This window comes from Cygnus atratus, chromosome 3 (assembly GCF_013377495.2).
Source record: "Cygnus atratus isolate AKBS03 ecotype Queensland, Australia chromosome 3, CAtr_DNAZoo_HiC_assembly, whole genome shotgun sequence".
In the NCBI taxonomy this organism is placed as follows: Eukaryota; Metazoa; Chordata; class Aves; order Anseriformes; family Anatidae; genus Cygnus; species Cygnus atratus.
In genome coordinates this window covers 47,235,890-47,253,689 of record NC_066364.1, presented here as the reverse complement: position 1 = coordinate 47,253,689, position 17,800 = coordinate 47,235,890, and the positions used below count along the sequence as shown (strand labels likewise).

At 42.9% G+C, this 17,800-nt stretch overlaps 1 protein-coding gene across 1 annotated transcript in view; it reads right to left on the bottom strand.

The window, feature by feature from the left end:
* PRDM1 (PR/SET domain 1) overlaps positions 1-11,893 on the bottom strand; it is a 102,036-nt gene extending 90,143 nt beyond the window's left edge. The window contains exons 1-2 of the mRNA XM_035564824.2: positions 11,792-11,893; positions 11,021-11,059 (exon numbers count right to left, since the gene is read on the bottom strand). The gene's annotated coding sequence lies outside the window, so the exon portion shown is untranslated. The remainder of the gene's footprint in view (positions 1-11,020; positions 11,060-11,791) is intronic.
* Between the last annotated feature and the right edge of the window lie 5,907 nt (positions 11,894-17,800).

The window sequence follows — 17,800 nt, the reverse complement described above, 5'->3', positions numbered from 1 at the left end:
TCCCATGAATCACTGTAACAAAACAAAGCCCCTGCGAGGATGAAACTTAAACAAACCCATCTTAACTTTATTCCGAGGACAGGAGGCATTATGCTTTTTGCTGTGTTTATTTTTGTATCAGAAATCCCCATTTCTCTGTCTCCTCCCCCCATTTTTTTATCCTCATCTCATTTAGCTCGCTGACTCACTAGCTATTTTTGCTTTTAGCATCACATATATTGAGGTATTTTAATAAGTTTTGTTTTGTATTTGTTTGTTTTTAAGTTTATGCATGTCATATTCTCATGTTTTCAGCTTTTTTTTTCCTGTTGTTGTTGTTGTTGTTTGTTTTTTTTTAATACTTCAACCCATGACCAAAATAAGAAAATAAATCTACTAGAAGATCTATAATCCCCAGTCCCACACTGAGACAGCTCCTGCTTTAGTTCTGTAGCCCTTTTTAGGAAAAAACAGGAAAGATAAAATATTCTGATATTTGAGAGGCAAAAACATATAAGCAGAAAGTGTTTTATCATCTTTAGCAAGCTAAACAGCAACAAACTCATTTTCTCCCACTGGCTGATCACCTTAAGTATGAAGTACAGTGAGTGGCATTTCCTCCACAAAAAAAAATATTTATGTAAATACTGCAAATAGACTCCTTGCCTCAGCCAAAAATGCCTGCTATGGTATTGCCAAGTGTTTCAGAGAAAGCAGGAATTACAGAAGCATGAAGATGGACAGATCGGACCCTTGTTTCTTGGGTTTGTCTAAACAGAAGTTAAAGTGGTACAGTTTCCTAGTTTGGAAATTATTATGCTGGTATTTTATCTCCGAACAGAAAGAAAAATAATAGGACAATATGGAGCAGCTCTCAGTCACTGGCTACCACGGGGCTTTTGGTAAGATTTAAAACAAACTCCCACCCCCCGCACACACCTTTCTCAGGCCCTTTAACAGCAAGGTATAAAATGTCCCCTGCTTTTCTCTTGTTCTCTCAATGTGCTAAAACAATGAAAAGGCTTTCCTTCTTAGAAATTTGTGTAGTAACAGTGGCACTAGGAAAGAAAGTTCATGTTAGGATTAGCTAAGCTGCATGTTTACGACACCTTCAAGATATCTAAATGCTGTGGCGCTACCACTCCTTTTCTAGGCCTTCTGCTCCCACCCCATCTTTGCTGCTGGTAGAGGAGCGCAGCCGATCCCACGAAGGGCTACTTCAGGGAGATAACGCTGTGGAAAGCTACTTGATTTTCTGTGGTCTGGTCTGCAGGGTGAAGGCTGTGCAGTGGCTTGGACAAGATCAGCTGTGAGCCAGCTCCAGATCCAGAAGGCAGAACTGAAAGAAAGAGAGCTTCAGCCATCATGGTGTGGCACCTCTTGGAGAAACACCACTTTGGCCAAATGACCAAGGATGGACTAGATGGGTGGGGGAAGATAACAACCACCATCTGACAAGCAACAATGCTGCTGCTTTCTGAGCAAGGAGAAGCTCAGCTGAAGTCAATGCCAACAGCCCAGCCTCATGATGGCAGTGGCACAGCTGCCACAGGCAAAGACAAGGCCAGTAACCCTTTTTTGTGCTGAGGGCTGAACAGACCTTCTGAGGAAAATTAGCAGGCCACGAATTAACATCCCCTTTAATGCCTGCCAGCAGAACTCGAACATAAAATAAAACCATGTGGCCGAGGGTTGTGCGAAATGGTGTCACAGGCCTTACTGCATATTTTCCCCGCCCTTGGACTAGCAGAACACGCTGTGACAACTGTGCAACCAAAGCAAACATTTGCAAATTATACACAGCTTGTGATTTTCTATGGAATAAATCTGGGTAAAGCAAAATGGGAACTCAATCTGACTTGCTATCTCTGAAACAGTACCTTAAATAAAACTGTCCGAACAACAGTCCTTATCCACTCCCAGGCCTGAGCACAGTAAGCAAACAATGTGCCCCAGGAATGCATCCAGTGCAAACTGGAGCTGCAGAGCCCACAGGGAAAGAGAAAAATGTGCATAATCAAAGAGCCAATAGCTTTCCACAACTTGTTGAGAAAAGATTGCAAGAGGTCTTCCACGCATTGAGCACGGACAGCAAGCTAAGCCCTTGATGACCACAGTTACCCCACAACCCTCCCTCACTGCCTCTTATTAAACGTGCCTCAGAGCCTGACCCACAAGTAACTTCCCTCGGGCTGTGCCCATGCTCAGATCCTCATGTAAAACCCTCACAATGCTGCTACTGGCTTAGTCGAGCCAATGGAAAATTCTTCCTGACATTCCCTGTTGCTGACAGGGTCCCAGCGCTGAAGCAACAAGATAAATTACATCATAAGCTGCCAAGACGTCCATCACGACCAAAATGTGAATGCAACAGAGGCAGAAAACTACTAAAGACTGTGATGAGGGAAGTTTTGACTCTTGTGTGAGACACCTTTGTTATGCAGAAATCAGATAGGTATGTCACAGCAGTGATCAAGAATTTGATTGTAAAAGCCTCTCTCCACCTTAATAAACAAAAGCATTAGTATTTCTCATTTAAGAAAATTCATTTACAGAAGAGGTGAATTACTGCCAGATGTAATAGCACGCATTATTACTGCACCACTATGTAAGAGCACAAATACACATAACCTACATAAAAAGAAGCATGGTTTTGTTTATTCTGCATATCTAAAATTAAATTATTATTATTTTTTTTTTATAAAGTGCTTAACACTAAGAGAAAATTTAACAGGTATCATTGTTTCTCCCAGGTGTAATCATCTTTTTCATTTGCCCAAGTGAGAAAAGAAAAGCCATTTAATGAGCAGGCTGAAAGTGATGATTAATTAAACAACTTCCAGGGCCTGGGGGATCCTCCTCCATTTGGGATACATTTCCTCTAGCTGTAAGCAAGCTGGAAGGCAAGAGAAAGATTCCTCCTTAGCTTTTTGTTTTAGCCAGCATGTATTTGTAAAGGGTTGAAGATACTTAGCCTGGTATGTGTCTGTAAAGGGTTGAAGATGTTTCTCAGCTTACTTGTCAGCCATTCTGGCATCAGCTATCCAGGAGTAACGCTCAGCGTCCCACAACACAATTTTTTTAGGTACTTGTGACCATATCTCAGTACTGTCCAATGCATGATTGGGCATCAGTTTCAATATTTAAGCAGCAGAACTTGCTGATGGTATTTCTTCTATTAGGCACTTAGGAGACCCAAATCTGCTGCTTTTTGAACTCATTACCCATACACACTAAGTGAAACCCTGAAAGTAATGCACCTCATCTAAGCTGGCTTGAGACTGGTTTTCTAGTGAAAACTTGCAAACAACGAGCAAGACGACAGGTCAGAGCTGATGAGACATGTGGCCCCTTTCCCTTTTTCTTACTACAACAACATCTAGAGGACCTTTGATCTGGATGTCAGTGGTGAAAACACACAAACAGATACTCTCTTATTATATACTCACAGGTGTACATTCCTAAAACTGTTACATTCCACAACCTTCAGCTGTGCTGCAAAACAATACCTTAAGAAGCTGACCCCTTCTCTGCTCAGATCACACCGGCATCCCAGCAAGCGTGGTATTCTGGAAACTGGCAATAACCACACCAACAAATTCAAGCATCCTGTGTAAGGAGGGGGCTGTGTTACTTGCACTGAGCACCAACGTGCAGCTCACAGAGAAAAGGTGCTTCTGCTGCTCAGCACACAAGTGCTGGCCGATATGTTTCTGATCCAGGCAGCTGAAGTTTTGATGCTGAGAAAGCTGGATTTAAGTCAAACTTGACTCGATTTTACCAGTGCAACAAGAATTAGAAATCTTGTGGAAATACAAACAGCCCCTGTGGATGTTCAGACTGCTTCCCCATAACAGCATGCAATGAGATCGTTCACCTGGCCAGGGCTATTTAATGAAAAAACATATCCTACTCCCCCAGAACTAAAGTTCCTTCTTTTGAAAAAGCAGCCTCCAGCTTTGACAGCTTAGGACAAGAGGCAGCGTTTTTCTCCTTCTGTTAAAAACATGCCAATATATTTCTGTAACTGGAAAGGAGGAAAAAAGCGTGAGGAATTCAGCAGTCCATTTTTCTCCCCGATTGTTCTGCGCTGTGTTTATCGGCAGGCTGGTACTGCATCCCCTTTTGTTAGAAAATTAAAAGTTGAAACTGCAAGCATGAAAGCCACCGTGAACCATGCAATAACCTTCAGGCATTTTAAGAGCAGCAGAGGTTAGAAGGGCAGCTCCTGACTCTAAACAGCACCTATTGTTTCTTTTTCTTCTTGAATAACAAAAGCAAAGCTGAAAGCTATTTACCTGGTTTTACCTCAGTCAGATCTCATTTCCCCCTTTATTTTCAGTGGATGATCTTATCAAATAGCGTCATTTTAACAATTGCTTTGGTCGGCTATTTTTTAAAATTATTATTTCATTTGTAGGTTCTATTATACATAACGTAGCATACTGAGTCACAGCAGAAAAAACAATTAGGAGACTTCAGGATTCTATCAAATGCACATTTAAATTAAGGGTAACTACTTTCAAGATTAGAGATCAATATGCTTTCATTTTAAAATCATGAGGGCCAGCTTATAGTACAAGGCTCTGATCTCGCCAACACTCCCACACGAACAACCTTCTGTCTGCACAGCCCCATGTGTTCCCTCCACGCTGCAGGCAGATTCACAGAGCTGGACACTTAACTTGTACAAGCGTGACTGCAGAACAACGGTGGAAGGACAAAATCCCCATCTGCCAAAGTTACGGGTGTTCTGTTACTGAAAGTAGCCAGTGCAGTGTATTACTCAAATTATTTATAATATAGAAGCAAAAAAAAGTTTGATTTCAAAACAAAAACCTTACATGAGTAGGCATCATGCAGAGTTTTTGTCACAGGCTGGGAGTGATCTGCAGTTAACATAAAATCCTCTGAGATCTAGCCTTAAAAAATCCTCACTACAGACAAAAGCAATCTGCAACATGTAATTTCTTCCACTGCTTTTAAAATGCAATCGCAACGTTTGTAAAACTTAAAAAAAAAAAAAAAAAAAAAAAAAACCTGTCAGAGGTGTTTTTCTCTTTATGGGCAGAGTTCACACAAAAGCAATCATATCTAATTTTACTGAACTCCACTTAATAATTTATTTTCTTATTTTATTTTCTTTAAATCACTTGCCAACATCAATCTCTTGTGTTTTGTACACTTTTACTGTATCTTAAAAAAATAATAAATTAATTGAAAACATTTAACAGAGACCACTGTCCATTTAATGACCTGCTGTTGTTACAGTCTTTGGGGACTGAATAGAAAAATGGTTTTATTATATCTATCTATGAATTAAATTCCAGTGCAGTATTTGCAACCCCAAAAACATCACTAGACACAGCAATCTACAGTGCAAGTTTATGGCATAATGACTCTTCCTCACTAGATGAAGTTTGCAAATACCATACAGAAGTCGAAGACAGACATTAAAAACAGAGAAATAACAGGACTTTCCTTTCCTATGAAAATATTTTATGAATTTGTATTTTTAGGAAATTATTGGATAAAAATATGGAAGTTCAATTCTCCTTGCAACAACATGATGTCTATGAAATTTGACTTCATTGAATGTTATATGGGCAGGACTGGGTTCTCAAGTCAGTACTGTATCAGATCCTCACTGGTATAACCTGTCAAAACTCAAGTGGAGCTGGTGTCCCATCAGAACTAATGTAAGACATACAAAGTTTTTCTGGAAATAAAATAGTAGATACATAAAGGATTAAAAACATTTCTTCTTGCGCTTGTTAGCAGCATATTGAAGAAACACATTTTTGAAAATGGCCCTTACAGCTTTGCAGTCAAGTTTAGAATTTAGTTTGAATATTTTCACTTTCTACAAAGTCCGTATCACCAACAGAAAATAAAATCAAGACAGCATCTGAAACATGCTTTATTTTTTGGCATCAACTCTTGCCCTCTTGCACGATTTCCATGCGAAGTTTTTCCTAACTACAAACAAAAAGGACATCTAGATCTGAGTGCCTGTAAGAACTAAAATTAATGCATATATTATTGGTTTTCTACACTTCTCAACTGAGTCACTTGAAACGTTGTAATTACATATATTTCCTGCTTCAATAAAATGTTGGTGAAAGGTTTAGTTCCTACGGTCCTTTATAGCTCTGGAAGAACTGTCAAGGTGGAAAGAGGAAAGTCACTTTCCAGTCAGTTCAAAGGAAATGGAGAATGCTCATTTCCACTTGAGGAATCCACTCTGTATCAGGCTACACAGACATTTCCATGTAACTTTTTCAGTGCAGCATCTGGGCACAATATTTTCATCTTATTGCCTTTTTTCCCTGAAGATATTAATAGTTTATAAACCTCAGGGAAAAAAAATGGGCATAGGGTGAGAAGACGTTTGAGCAAAAATGTATGATTATGCAGTTAATCACATTCTCCTCAGAGCTGCTGGTGGTGGTGTGGTGTGGGGGGAGGTAGTAGGATTTATGATTTTTCACTTGCTTCCAAATCTGAACACACACACGTATCTCATTTTTCTAATTTTGGCACTTATCTATCAAACTCAATTACTTTGCTTCATTACTTAAGAAAGCAAGTTCTATTAAAAACATTTATGCTGAAATTCTAAAGATTGCATTATACTTTCAATAGTAAAGAACAAGATTTAGCTTGAACTTTTGAAAATGAGTGGCTCCCTACTCCAAGACAGTTTTCCCGTGTCTAACAAGGACTAGTTTACTAACACTGCCTTGAAAAACGTTATTAGGGGCTTGGAAGAGAAAGAAAAATAATTTATTTCTCCTCTTTACTGCCCAAATATCGCTTGAGTCTTCTCACCACACAAGATGTACACACTTAGCATTTTCAATTACTTCATATGGATGATGCAGTTCAGTAACTAAAACATTAAGACACTTGGCAGACACAATAAAACGATTCTGGGAAATAGATGTGGGGGGCAATGTTTCTAAACTTCTTCACATCACACAAATTTCTAATAAGAGGGTTCCTAACAACAGTCTTCAGGAACCTTTAACCATAAATATAGTATAACTGGGAAGCTATTTATAATACACCTACATCTGGCAAGCTAGACAAGACTGGAATGTTTCTGAATATAATGACATTCCTTTTCAGATGTGACTTTGAGGGGGACAGCTACCTTCACAGGCTTGAAAGGGGGATTAGAGCACATATAATTAATAAAGCATACACCATCATACAATAGAAAAGCCGCAAAAGGCTTAAAGGAGGAGGAAAGTAGGGAAATGTTATCCCATCTTCATTCCACGCTTCTGGAATGTGGGCAGATCATAGTAAAAGTTTAAGTGGCAAGAAGATTAAAGGAAAACTGCTAAAGCCAAAAAGGACACTCACATCATCTGGTGCAAGTCAGCCGTGTCTCTACAGACCTCAGTGGAGTTACACTGATTTACGCCAGTCAATGTTTTGGACCGACGGCTTCACAGAAGATACTATCGATTAAATGTGTGTTCTGTTTTGATTAAAAGCTGCTCTTGCCATCAGAGCACATCTTGCCCCAGCTGGAAGCCACTCTGGCATTTTTCTTTTTGCTAGAAAGCACCCTATAGGCAAATTCCGTAATAAAAAAATAAATGTCTACATAAATTATCAACTACTGTTTGTTATTATTTACCATTTTCTGGCACATACAAGCATGCCAGCCACTTTTTCTGAAAATACGCTGAAGACAATTCCCTGCCCTGAGGATCTTAGAACACAGGGGCCAGTTAGCTCTGCAAACACAAGGCACTGCTTTATGGCAAATTATTCCAACTACTTCAGATCCTCGCAGTAATAAGGCCTGTAATAATTCCTTACGCATGTTAGCGATTTCAGGTCTTAAAGTGATGAACGCGGCAAACAAGGCAAGATAAAACACAAAGATACATATTAGGGAGAAAAGGCCCTGCACCCATTTGGTCGAGACGCACCTACAACTGTAAATCTTCCTGAACCTGAACACTTTCTCTGTAGGCTGACTGCACCCAGTTCTCACAAAAAGAAGCAAGTCTTGAAGGCCTTATCTTCCAAAATGTCATTGTGCAAGTGCTTGATGTTAAGCATGTGGCTTCTAATGTGATACATTGCTAATAAAGAGATCCCTAACGTTGGTTTTAATAAGAAAAGAGGAATCAGGAACGGTGACAACAATTCTTGAATAGCAACACCCATATGGTTTCAAGCTTAGCCACCCATCCCTGCATCGAGCAGTGCAACTGCAAACACTGACAAGCCTTCCGCCCAGCCTTCAAAGCAAAAAGAAAAGTGGAACATGAGGCCAACTGTGAAACTGAAAGAGCTATCAGGTTTGAGGAGGGCTGGAGGGAGAAAACTCATAAATTACAAGGCGTAACAATGCATAAAAAAAACACTTTTAACTTCGCATCCTGAATATTGGAAAGCCACAATCATGATTTCAGAGCATCCAAAAAGGAGGAGTAACCTATCAACTACCAGCAAGTGTTTCTAGAAGTACTGTGCCTTCACATTAGCAGGTATCTTTCTAAATGTTATTCGGACCTCACAAATATGTAATTTTAACGGACAGGGCAGATCCACACTGTGAAGGAATGTCTCAAATCAACACATCAATATATAGTGAATTATATGTAAAGGCAGACTTCCTTCTTTGCCCTATTTTCTGCACCATAGCAGTCTCACGATACTATTTCAGTCGTGTCTCAGGTTGGGTCTTTCACTTTTACAAAAGCTAACACTTACACAACGTTTTGGCTATAATGTTATTGTCTACCCATAAAGATAACAAAAAAATCTGTTAGACAAGAAGTTTTTACAAGAAATATTCATTTGTACAAAGCTTTTTGGAAAATAATTGACAACTTTCTTTTATTATTTAACTATTGTTACTTTTAACACATAGGTAAAATCTAGTTAGTTTTCAATAGTCTCGAATAAATGAATTTTGCAAACAAAGCAACAAGAAAACAAGTTTGTGACAACAGATAATCTGCATTCATTGTATTAATTTTCAAAAATACAATCTTGGATGTTAGGAAGAGTATTTCCAAATTTATCAGTTAAGCACACAGCACTGTATTTCAGTCATAGACACAAGACATGAAACATTTATTATGAAGTGCCTTAGCGAGCTCCTAACAGCTGCTGAGAACACGAATGTTCCTACGGCTTTTGACAAGATTTAGCAGGTTTGGAAATCACAAAGATGAGATCTAGCAAAGGTATTTTTAGGATCAAATCTCTCAAAAAATAAAAATCATAATCTAAGCAATCATACATGCAATTTGCAGTTAAACTGTCAATTGTGCTACTTTGCCTCTTCTGTAGTCTCACGTTACATTGCAATCTTTTAACTCTGCAGTGGAAAAAGTCACTACGAGCTTTAGAGGTACTCAAAAAACTTTAAAACTCCCACCGTGAAACAGCTTGCTGTTTGTAAGTGTGGATACTCCTGAAATTATATTAGCTGCTTTTTAAAGGTTACCCATTTCAAATCGAAATTGACGGAGCAGTCAATTTCACTTCCATCCAAAATACTTTACGGGAATTACTGACTGTTTTAACGTGTTAGACATATTATACTGACTTATCTATTTCATGTAAAATTATTTCCTCTTTTGAAGTGTTTGATAAGTATTCATTTGAAGGATGCAGTGCCCCACATAAATTTATTACTACTGAAAGACTTAATAAAATGACACTGCTAGAAGTAGAAGCCATAGGAATACTGTAGCACTGGAGATACTTTAAGGTAATCTAATCAGCTTTTATTTGCCTGAAAGAAATTTAGAGGAGAGGTGTATTCTGAAATTCTTCTAGTTCAACTCGAATCAGTATTTAATATTTACCCGTCAAAGCAAAACAGAATTCATCTGAATGGGAGGACTCAGACTTGAGTTAATTTGTCATCCATGATTATCACTTGGAAGTTCGCTGACTTTATTAAAGACAACTACGGTGTGATAAGGACAGCAGAGACACTATTAACCATGTCATTTAAATTGCTTTAGTTGGCATTGTGCCCAAGTCCTTCAGATCAGTATATCAACACACTTGTTGCTGGCAGGGACTCATTTAAGGGGCGGGGGGACAGGGGGGGAGGGAGGGAGGGAGAGAGGAACTCTCGCAGAACTGAGTATGCTGTACAGATTTCTACAGTAACTCATGAGAATAAGCAGTATCACTTTGTATTTTTGATGACTAAAGGAGAGAATGACAAAATAATGACAACCAAATGAAAGATGCTGTTCGTCTTAAGGAAAAAAAAAAAAGCCTTTTACAATTGCTATTTGAAATTACCTGACTTTGTATTTACTGGAACAGCACTTTTTGCTTATAACTGCAACACACAAACAAAGTTCCCTCCAACACTTGCTCTGCCAAATTCTGTGATCCCATATCTCCCTCACCCTTGCCTCCTCCCCAGGATCTCCTGTTTTCGCTTCATTCAGCCTGTACAAAGGAGAAAAACTCCAGTGGCTGGGCAGAGTTTATTTTCAGAAGCAGTTAAGAGTCCTTTCATTTCATTTCAGGCAAGAACCATGCCACAAAGTAACATCCAACACATTTAGGAATGCTGAAGGGAAGAAGGTATGAGGATTTTTCCTTCTGATTCATGTGGAAATTAATACTAACGTATTTGTTGAAAACAAATCTAGTTGCTAAGTTAGGCATATTACTTTCACATGCAGCAAACAGTTGCAACAAGAACTTTTTCACTGTACTTTTCATCTCCTGTTTCCCTAAGCTTACTCTATCCTGACTCAAGAAAGAAAGAGTATCCCTTTTTGGGACGGGAGGAATCCATCAGTTCTAACAAGCACCTCGGCGCGTAACAGCAGCCGACTTGCTTGCTGGAAGAGCTGTGCTCCCCGGTGCCCGCACTGCGGCCAGCACAGCTCCGTGTCCCGTTCACCACTTCTTGGGGACACGGGCACAGGGGGTCTGCTGGCACGACGGGCCTCCGCTGCACGGCCAGCGGAGCGGTAGCCCCACAGTACGAGGCACCAGAGGATGCAATCGCTGGGGGAAAAGGCTCTCTTACCTTCTGCAAACCGTCCTCTGGCGTCTTCAAGTGAATGATCTGGAGACACAAAAACAAAACCCCAAATGTAACAGCGCAGCTCGCAGCCAACCCTGCCGCCTTGCCGCCCCCCTGCGCCCTCCAGACCACTTTCCCACCGCCTGCACCGTGAACGGCAAACTTTCCCGTGGCATTCATTTTTTACTGGCGAGCCATAAAATCGCCCGCTTGTCCAATTAATGTGAGCATCATCGTTTTCATTTACCTTTCACCATCTCCAAGGAAGGGAAGCAGAGGGGGGGGAAAGAGGAAAGCAAACGCATAAAAGAAGCTTCAGAAACACGGGTTTCAACTCATTTACAATCCCAGATAAAGGTTAATAGTTAAACTTCTTCCTCTCCCTCCCACCCTCACAATTATTGATGCCCTTCAAGAAATGAAATGTTTTTTGTTCTCGTTTACCAGAGGCTAGACAAACTGTCAACATCTCCACTTTATTTACGGGTTGAGCAAGAGCAGTTCCTCAAACATCAACATTTTTTACGTTAATCCTGGAGAGAATCCACTTCTCTAAAACTACGAAAATTTGCCAACTTCTGTAGTATTTATTTTTAACAAACGAGAGCGGGAGCCTCGAGCTACCTCCCCTGCTCTCGGAGGAGAGGAAGGGGGGATGCACGGCTCGGCTCTCCCCTCTTTAAACCCTTTTTTCCCCCCCCTCCTTCCCGCACCTCTCAGCCCCTGCCCGCTCCGCATCCCACCCCCAGCACCTCTCCCCCGCCGGTCCCCCACCTGCTCCGCGTCCACCGGGATTTCAAGGGAGGGAACAAAATCTGCCAAGCGCTTCCTTTTTTTTTTTAAATTTTTTTTTGTTTGTTTTGTTTTTGTTTTTTTGTTTTTTTTCTTCAACCCGTCTGGAGGTTTAAACCTGCAAAACAAACACCTCTGTTGAATGCAAACTAAGCTTTTTGGGGGGGGGGGGGGGGGGGGGGGGGGGCGTCCGGGTTAATTCCTCGGCAGACGGCTACTCGCAGTGTCTGGTTACACAAACATACCTACGGACAGGTTGGAGAGGGGTCCCTGCGAAACCACAGCCGGGGACGGCGGGGGGGGGGGGGGTAGGACAAAACTCAGAGCAGGCACGAAGGTGGGATTTTGGGGGGGGGGGGGGCTCGGGGGGAAGGGTTAGGGGTGGGGAGCAGGAGGGATGGGGAGAGGGGAGGTTTAATATTGGGATGGGACGGGGAGAGAGCAAGCAAGGCGAGGGGCAGCGCCCCCGGGGGTGCCGCTGGGGCTGTGGGGAGGGGGGAGAAGGGAAGGGGGGGTGGGTTGTCCCTTCGGGTGGCGGCGATAACAAGTAGTTGCGGACGGCCCAAACAGCACAAAGGAAGGCACGGCGAGCCTTCCTCGAGGGAGGAAGGAGGGCGGGGGGGCCAAGGGGGGCAGGACCGGGCTGCGCTGGGGGCGGGCGGGCGGACGTGGGGAGGGGGGGGGGTGTCGCGGCCCCAGGGTGGCACCGGGGGCGCTCCGCCGCCCGCCCCCCCGCTTACCTGCCGCTGCCCGCATCGCGCCGGGCACAAAGGGGCGGCGGCGGCGGCCCCCCGGGGAGCTCGGGGCCGGGCCGCCGTCAGGGCTGACAGCGGTGCGAAGCGCTAATTGCGGAGCGCAAGGCAGCGACCCCCGCCCCCCACCCACCCCGGACCGGGCCGCAGAGCAGAGGCGGGGCCGCCGCCGGGGGCAGCGCTGCGGGGCGCGATCCTGCACGGCCCGGCCCGGCCCGGCCCGGCCCGGCCCCGCGCTTCCCGGCTGTCACATGGCGGCCGCCGCCGCCCCCGGAGGGTTTCGGGCCGCGCTGCGCTTTCGCTTTGGCCCCGCCGAGAGGGGGGGGGCCTGGCCGGGCCGCCCCCCTCCTGCCGCCCCCCCGGGGCTCGGAGCCGGCCGAGGGGATGTGGGGGGTCCTTGGAAGGGCTCCCCTCAGGCCCCGTGGTGGGTCTGGGCACAGGGTGCTGCCAGCCCCCCTCTGGCCCTCCGAGTAGTAATAATAATAAATACTACTAATAATAGGAGCTCCTGGCTGGGGAAGGGCATGCGGTGCTGCAGGGGCTGGGGGTGCTTTCTGTGGCTTTTCCTGGGACAGACCTTGGGTACAAACCAGTCCCCTCCGGATCCCCACGATCGCTTCAGGCAGTTTGGCTAACGGAGGTGATGGAAATCCTGCTGCTGGTGCACGTGGAGGGAACGCTTCCAGCACGGGGCAGGCACTGAACACGAGTACGTTGGGTGCTGCCTCCCTGCTCCGTTTTGCAAGAGCAGTTTAATCAGAAATGGGAGTTAGGATTTTTGCCTCACGCCCCTCTTTTACCGTAGGCACCCAGTCTCCTAGACATGGTCCTCGTGCATGGAGAGGGAGTTCTGCCCGTGAGCACCACTCACCTAGACATCAACACCGAGGGACTGAAAACAGCAGTGCCTTTTTCCGGAGAGCCTGTTCATGCACTTCGTGTGAAGCGCCCACCACGGGCACGTGAACCACGTAACGGAGCTGGTGGCTCCCAGCAAGTCCCGCAGACATGGCGGCACTTCACTAATTACGGCCTTCCCGGGCTGCGTGCAGGGAGAGCAGTGCGTGAGGCAGACAGCTGCCGTGACATCCTACCAGTGCTTTTATGTGAGCACTGTCATTCTGGCCGCCTCTCAGCTGTTGTCAGACATGGCACAGCACACGTTCGTGGTCTTTGGTGGACCGGCCTGCAACCACAATCCCCAGAGCCCTGCTCACAAGCACCGCAGCGAGTGGTTGGGTTTACCCAAAGCTGAGCTGATGCCGGTGCCCACCATGGGTCTGTGCCTGCTGGGATGTGCTAGTTGGTCCCTCGGCACCTCAGCCTGCCCTCCGAGTGTCTGGCGTATTTTACACAGCATGAACAAGCAAAATACAGTTGTAGTGGTTTTTTTGTTTGTTTTTTTGTTTGTTTTTTTTCAAAGTGCAGCTAGATAAAAGGCTACCGCCCGGAACAGATCGTATGCATTCCAATGACAACAAACAAAGTCTCAGTACTGCACATTTTAGTACCCGGACATGAGGTTTCTGTTTCTGAGCTAGAACCATTGGACTTGCTACTCACTGCTACATGTAGCAAAAAAGGCAGTGACAGTTGCGTTTGTGGTTTTTTTTTTTTTCCTTTTTTTTCAGCGTTTATCATGAGGCATCAGGAATTACTGATAAATCATACTCTGTGAACAAATACTCCCTCAAAAACCCTTTAGTAGTAGGTCTGTTATTTTGAATACTTGTTAACTTGCAGCTTAAATTGCAGTTGAGACCAAAAGCATGTTGTAGTCCTATTCCATAGCATTCCTTATCTTTATTTAATTTTTCCTTCAATTACAAGGACAAATTTGACCCCTTTTATCTGTGTTTTTCTATAAGAAATCCCCATGAAATCAAGGGCACTAGACAGCAAGATACTGCAAAATGGCAAAATAAGGCAGAATCTGTCCCTAATTATACTGTCCCTCCTCACATCCCCTCTCCAGTGACAGCATGCTCACTGCCCAGAAACAATGTCCTGAAGTTAAAAAAGCAACCATTTTACAATAAGTGAAATGCAGGGAAACAATAGCCTAATTTACCAAATAAGAATAGCGAGATATCATCCCCGAAAGAGTAATCCAGATAAAAGAAGAGAGAGTGAAGAGATGATCAGGCGGTCATTCAGGCCTATCTGCTGATGCTGCCCGAGAGATTAAATCTGCCCTAACAAAACAGAGCGAGGGTCTGGAATAATGTTATCTTCCCTCTCCTCCCCTCCCTGCTCCCCCTGTCCTGCTGCATTTTTATCAAGTTCTGCTACCTCTGGAAGCACTGAAAACAAAAGGAAAGGGGGAAATGCAGAAAGTGAGAGGAACTTTTTCTTTCTTTTTTAGTTTAAAAAGAGGCATCCACCTACTTACTTGTTATCTCACTTTCCTTTCAGGGCATTTTATGCTACATATTTGCAATAAAAATATCATCACACAAGGATAAAGGTAAAGAAATATCCAGTAAAGTTGAGTCCAAACGTCCATGGTATTTTAGGTAAATGATATTTTTGGCTTTGTTTGCTTGTTGGCTTTTTTAACATGAGAAAAGCTGGTCTCAGGGAAGTGAAACATATTCTTAAACCAAATGTATGAAAGTATTTCCACCTTCAAAATTACAGGGAGGAGAGCTGCCTAGCAGAAAAATATCATAATGATCTGTAGCAAAATGATGAGTGCAGAGCAGCGGGGAGAGGGATGAGTGAGCTCAAAGCTGCCCCTTGAAGTAGTTTTCACAATATTATAATTTACCAACATGTATGAGGAAAAACAAAATGAAACGAAACAAAACAAAAACCACATAAAGGACAAATTAAGATGTATACCTGGCACAAAACGAAATTTGTTTCCAGTTGCTTGCAAACTCTGTTCATGATTTAAGTAGTTCTGAGGTTATTTATGATAATGGTATGCATGAGTCTAAATGACATCCTGTTCCGAAGAAAAGAGCTGACAGAAAAGTGCTTTGGGGCAGTCTACACCCTTTTTTGTCTTCGGGCCATAAAGACAACCAATGTACAAGCTGTGACAGAAGTGTAGCGCTGGGGTAAGTGGGCCAGCAGTGTTAAATACAGTGTGGAAAGGTGCTTTTGCCACAGCAATTAGAGAACAGCTTTCTGCTCATGGGCTGGACAGATTTCCTATGTCCTTGGACGGGACATTGTGCCTCAGTTTTTTTCTCTGTAATGGAAGGAACATTTCCGTGCAATACATGTAGTGCAGTCCCCCAGTGTGTAAGGATAGTTACTTTCAGGTTTGTAATCTGCTGCAGCAGTCTCACATGGAAGGTGCTCGATCCAAAGTGGCGAGGCATCAATTTAAGACACTTCCTTCCCTCTGAAATTTCAGTTAGTAGAGGTATTGGTAATGAAACTCAGTCCATACTGAGGGAGAAATTACAGTAGTGGAGTCCTGGAAATTTGCTGTGGGTTTTCTTTCTAAGCTTCAGACAGCTTGAATTTACTGAAGATTTCTTCTGTCAGCTGCCCCACTCTGCTTCTCTTGTCTAGAATAGGTGTTTGGCAGGGCAAAAATAGTGTTGCAGGTCTGTAGGGGTAGTTTATAAGTGTCAGTAGTTGCCCTTGAGTTTATTTGAGATTAAAAAAAAAAAGTATTAAGTCACTGTTTGTCCAGGGTGCTTAGAACACCGGATATGCCGGCACTATCTGATAGACTGCAAGCTGCCCAGATGTGTTAAATTAAAGTTATTCTTATTAAAAGTTTCTTTTAAAAAAAAAAAAAAAAAAAGAAAAAAGAAAAAGAAAAGGGTGGAACTTTTCTCTTTGTAGTTTTAAAGAAACTTTACATTGCATGGTTGTACTCTTTTCTAGTTCCACTAAAAACAAACCTAAGTCCCCAAATTACAACACAAATATAAAGATTTCCTGTAGTAATTACTTGATTTGGAAGGGAAAGTTAAACTGATTCTGCCACATGTGAAGAACCAGACAAACGGTCATGAGTCTTCCTTTGAGTAGGTTGAGGAGGAAACATTTTATACATTATTATTTAGACAGTTAATAATGTTTTTGAAAGCTCCCAAGCCCCATCTTCAAAAATTTGGAGACTTAATATTTTTCTGTCAGTCAATGAGTCATCCTGATTCACATAAGGTGCCATAATAACATGGAGAAAGGCAAAGAACATTGTTTGATTTGTCCTACATAGTATTTTAGCATCATATTCAATACTTCTGTTCTGTGAATTCGGTTCCAGGCTCAGTGCTAGCAAGTGGGACTAAAAGCTGTCCAGGAATGAATGCTGCTCTGAGAGAGATGTAGAAACGGGGGAATGGTAATGCTAATTCAGTCCAAGGATTATTCAATATTCAACCTCAAATTATGGCTGGTGGTGGATACTTCAGAGGAAGCTGCAAGAGCCCCAACAAAAAGCATCTGTAGATTAATCATCATCACTAACCTATTTCTTCTCACTTGGACTTACTGAAAAAGCATGAAGATTTGCATCACTTCTAAATTTGATAGTACAAAACCAGTATTATCTTTATTAGGAATATAGCTCTCGCTTTCCATATATATATTTCTTATTTTCTGGTTCCATCCAGACCTTGTTTTTAATGGCATCTTATGACAGTGAGTTCCACAAGTTAACGATGCCTTGCACAGAAAACTCCTGAGATCTCTTTTCCATTTCCTCTTGCCTTGTTTATCTGTTACTCATACAAGTCATGAGGGTGGCCAAGAACTTCCTAATCTACCTTACATAATGCCCATTATATTTTACACATCTGTGTTATTTGTCTTGCCTTCTGATTATCCCCTACTCCCCAAAGCAGCCATCGTTTGTTTCAAATACCGCTGTTATCTGCATCACTGACAGTTCATGTTGCTTTTCCCTGAGCCATTTTATTTCTGCTCTGTTGTTTTTGAGATCCCATTCCTGGCAGAGGCTTCCCACTGATCTCTGTGATGACCATGCTTATGTAAACCTTTCTCCCACTCCTGCCTCCCCTTTCCTATGCTAGCCAATATTTAATTAGCTTCCTTTACTGTTGCTGCCCTTTGACCAGAGGGTTTCACTGTTATCCACAGTGATGTCCAGATTTCCATCCTGAGTCACTACGGCAAATGTAGAGGCAGAACAGCGAATGTGTTTTTCAGATCTTGTGTCTGCCGTGTAACATTTGCCAAGCTGTTACCCATTCCCCTGGCTGCCTTGGGCCTCTCTGAAATTCCTCCCAGTCTGTCAAGCATTTGGCCA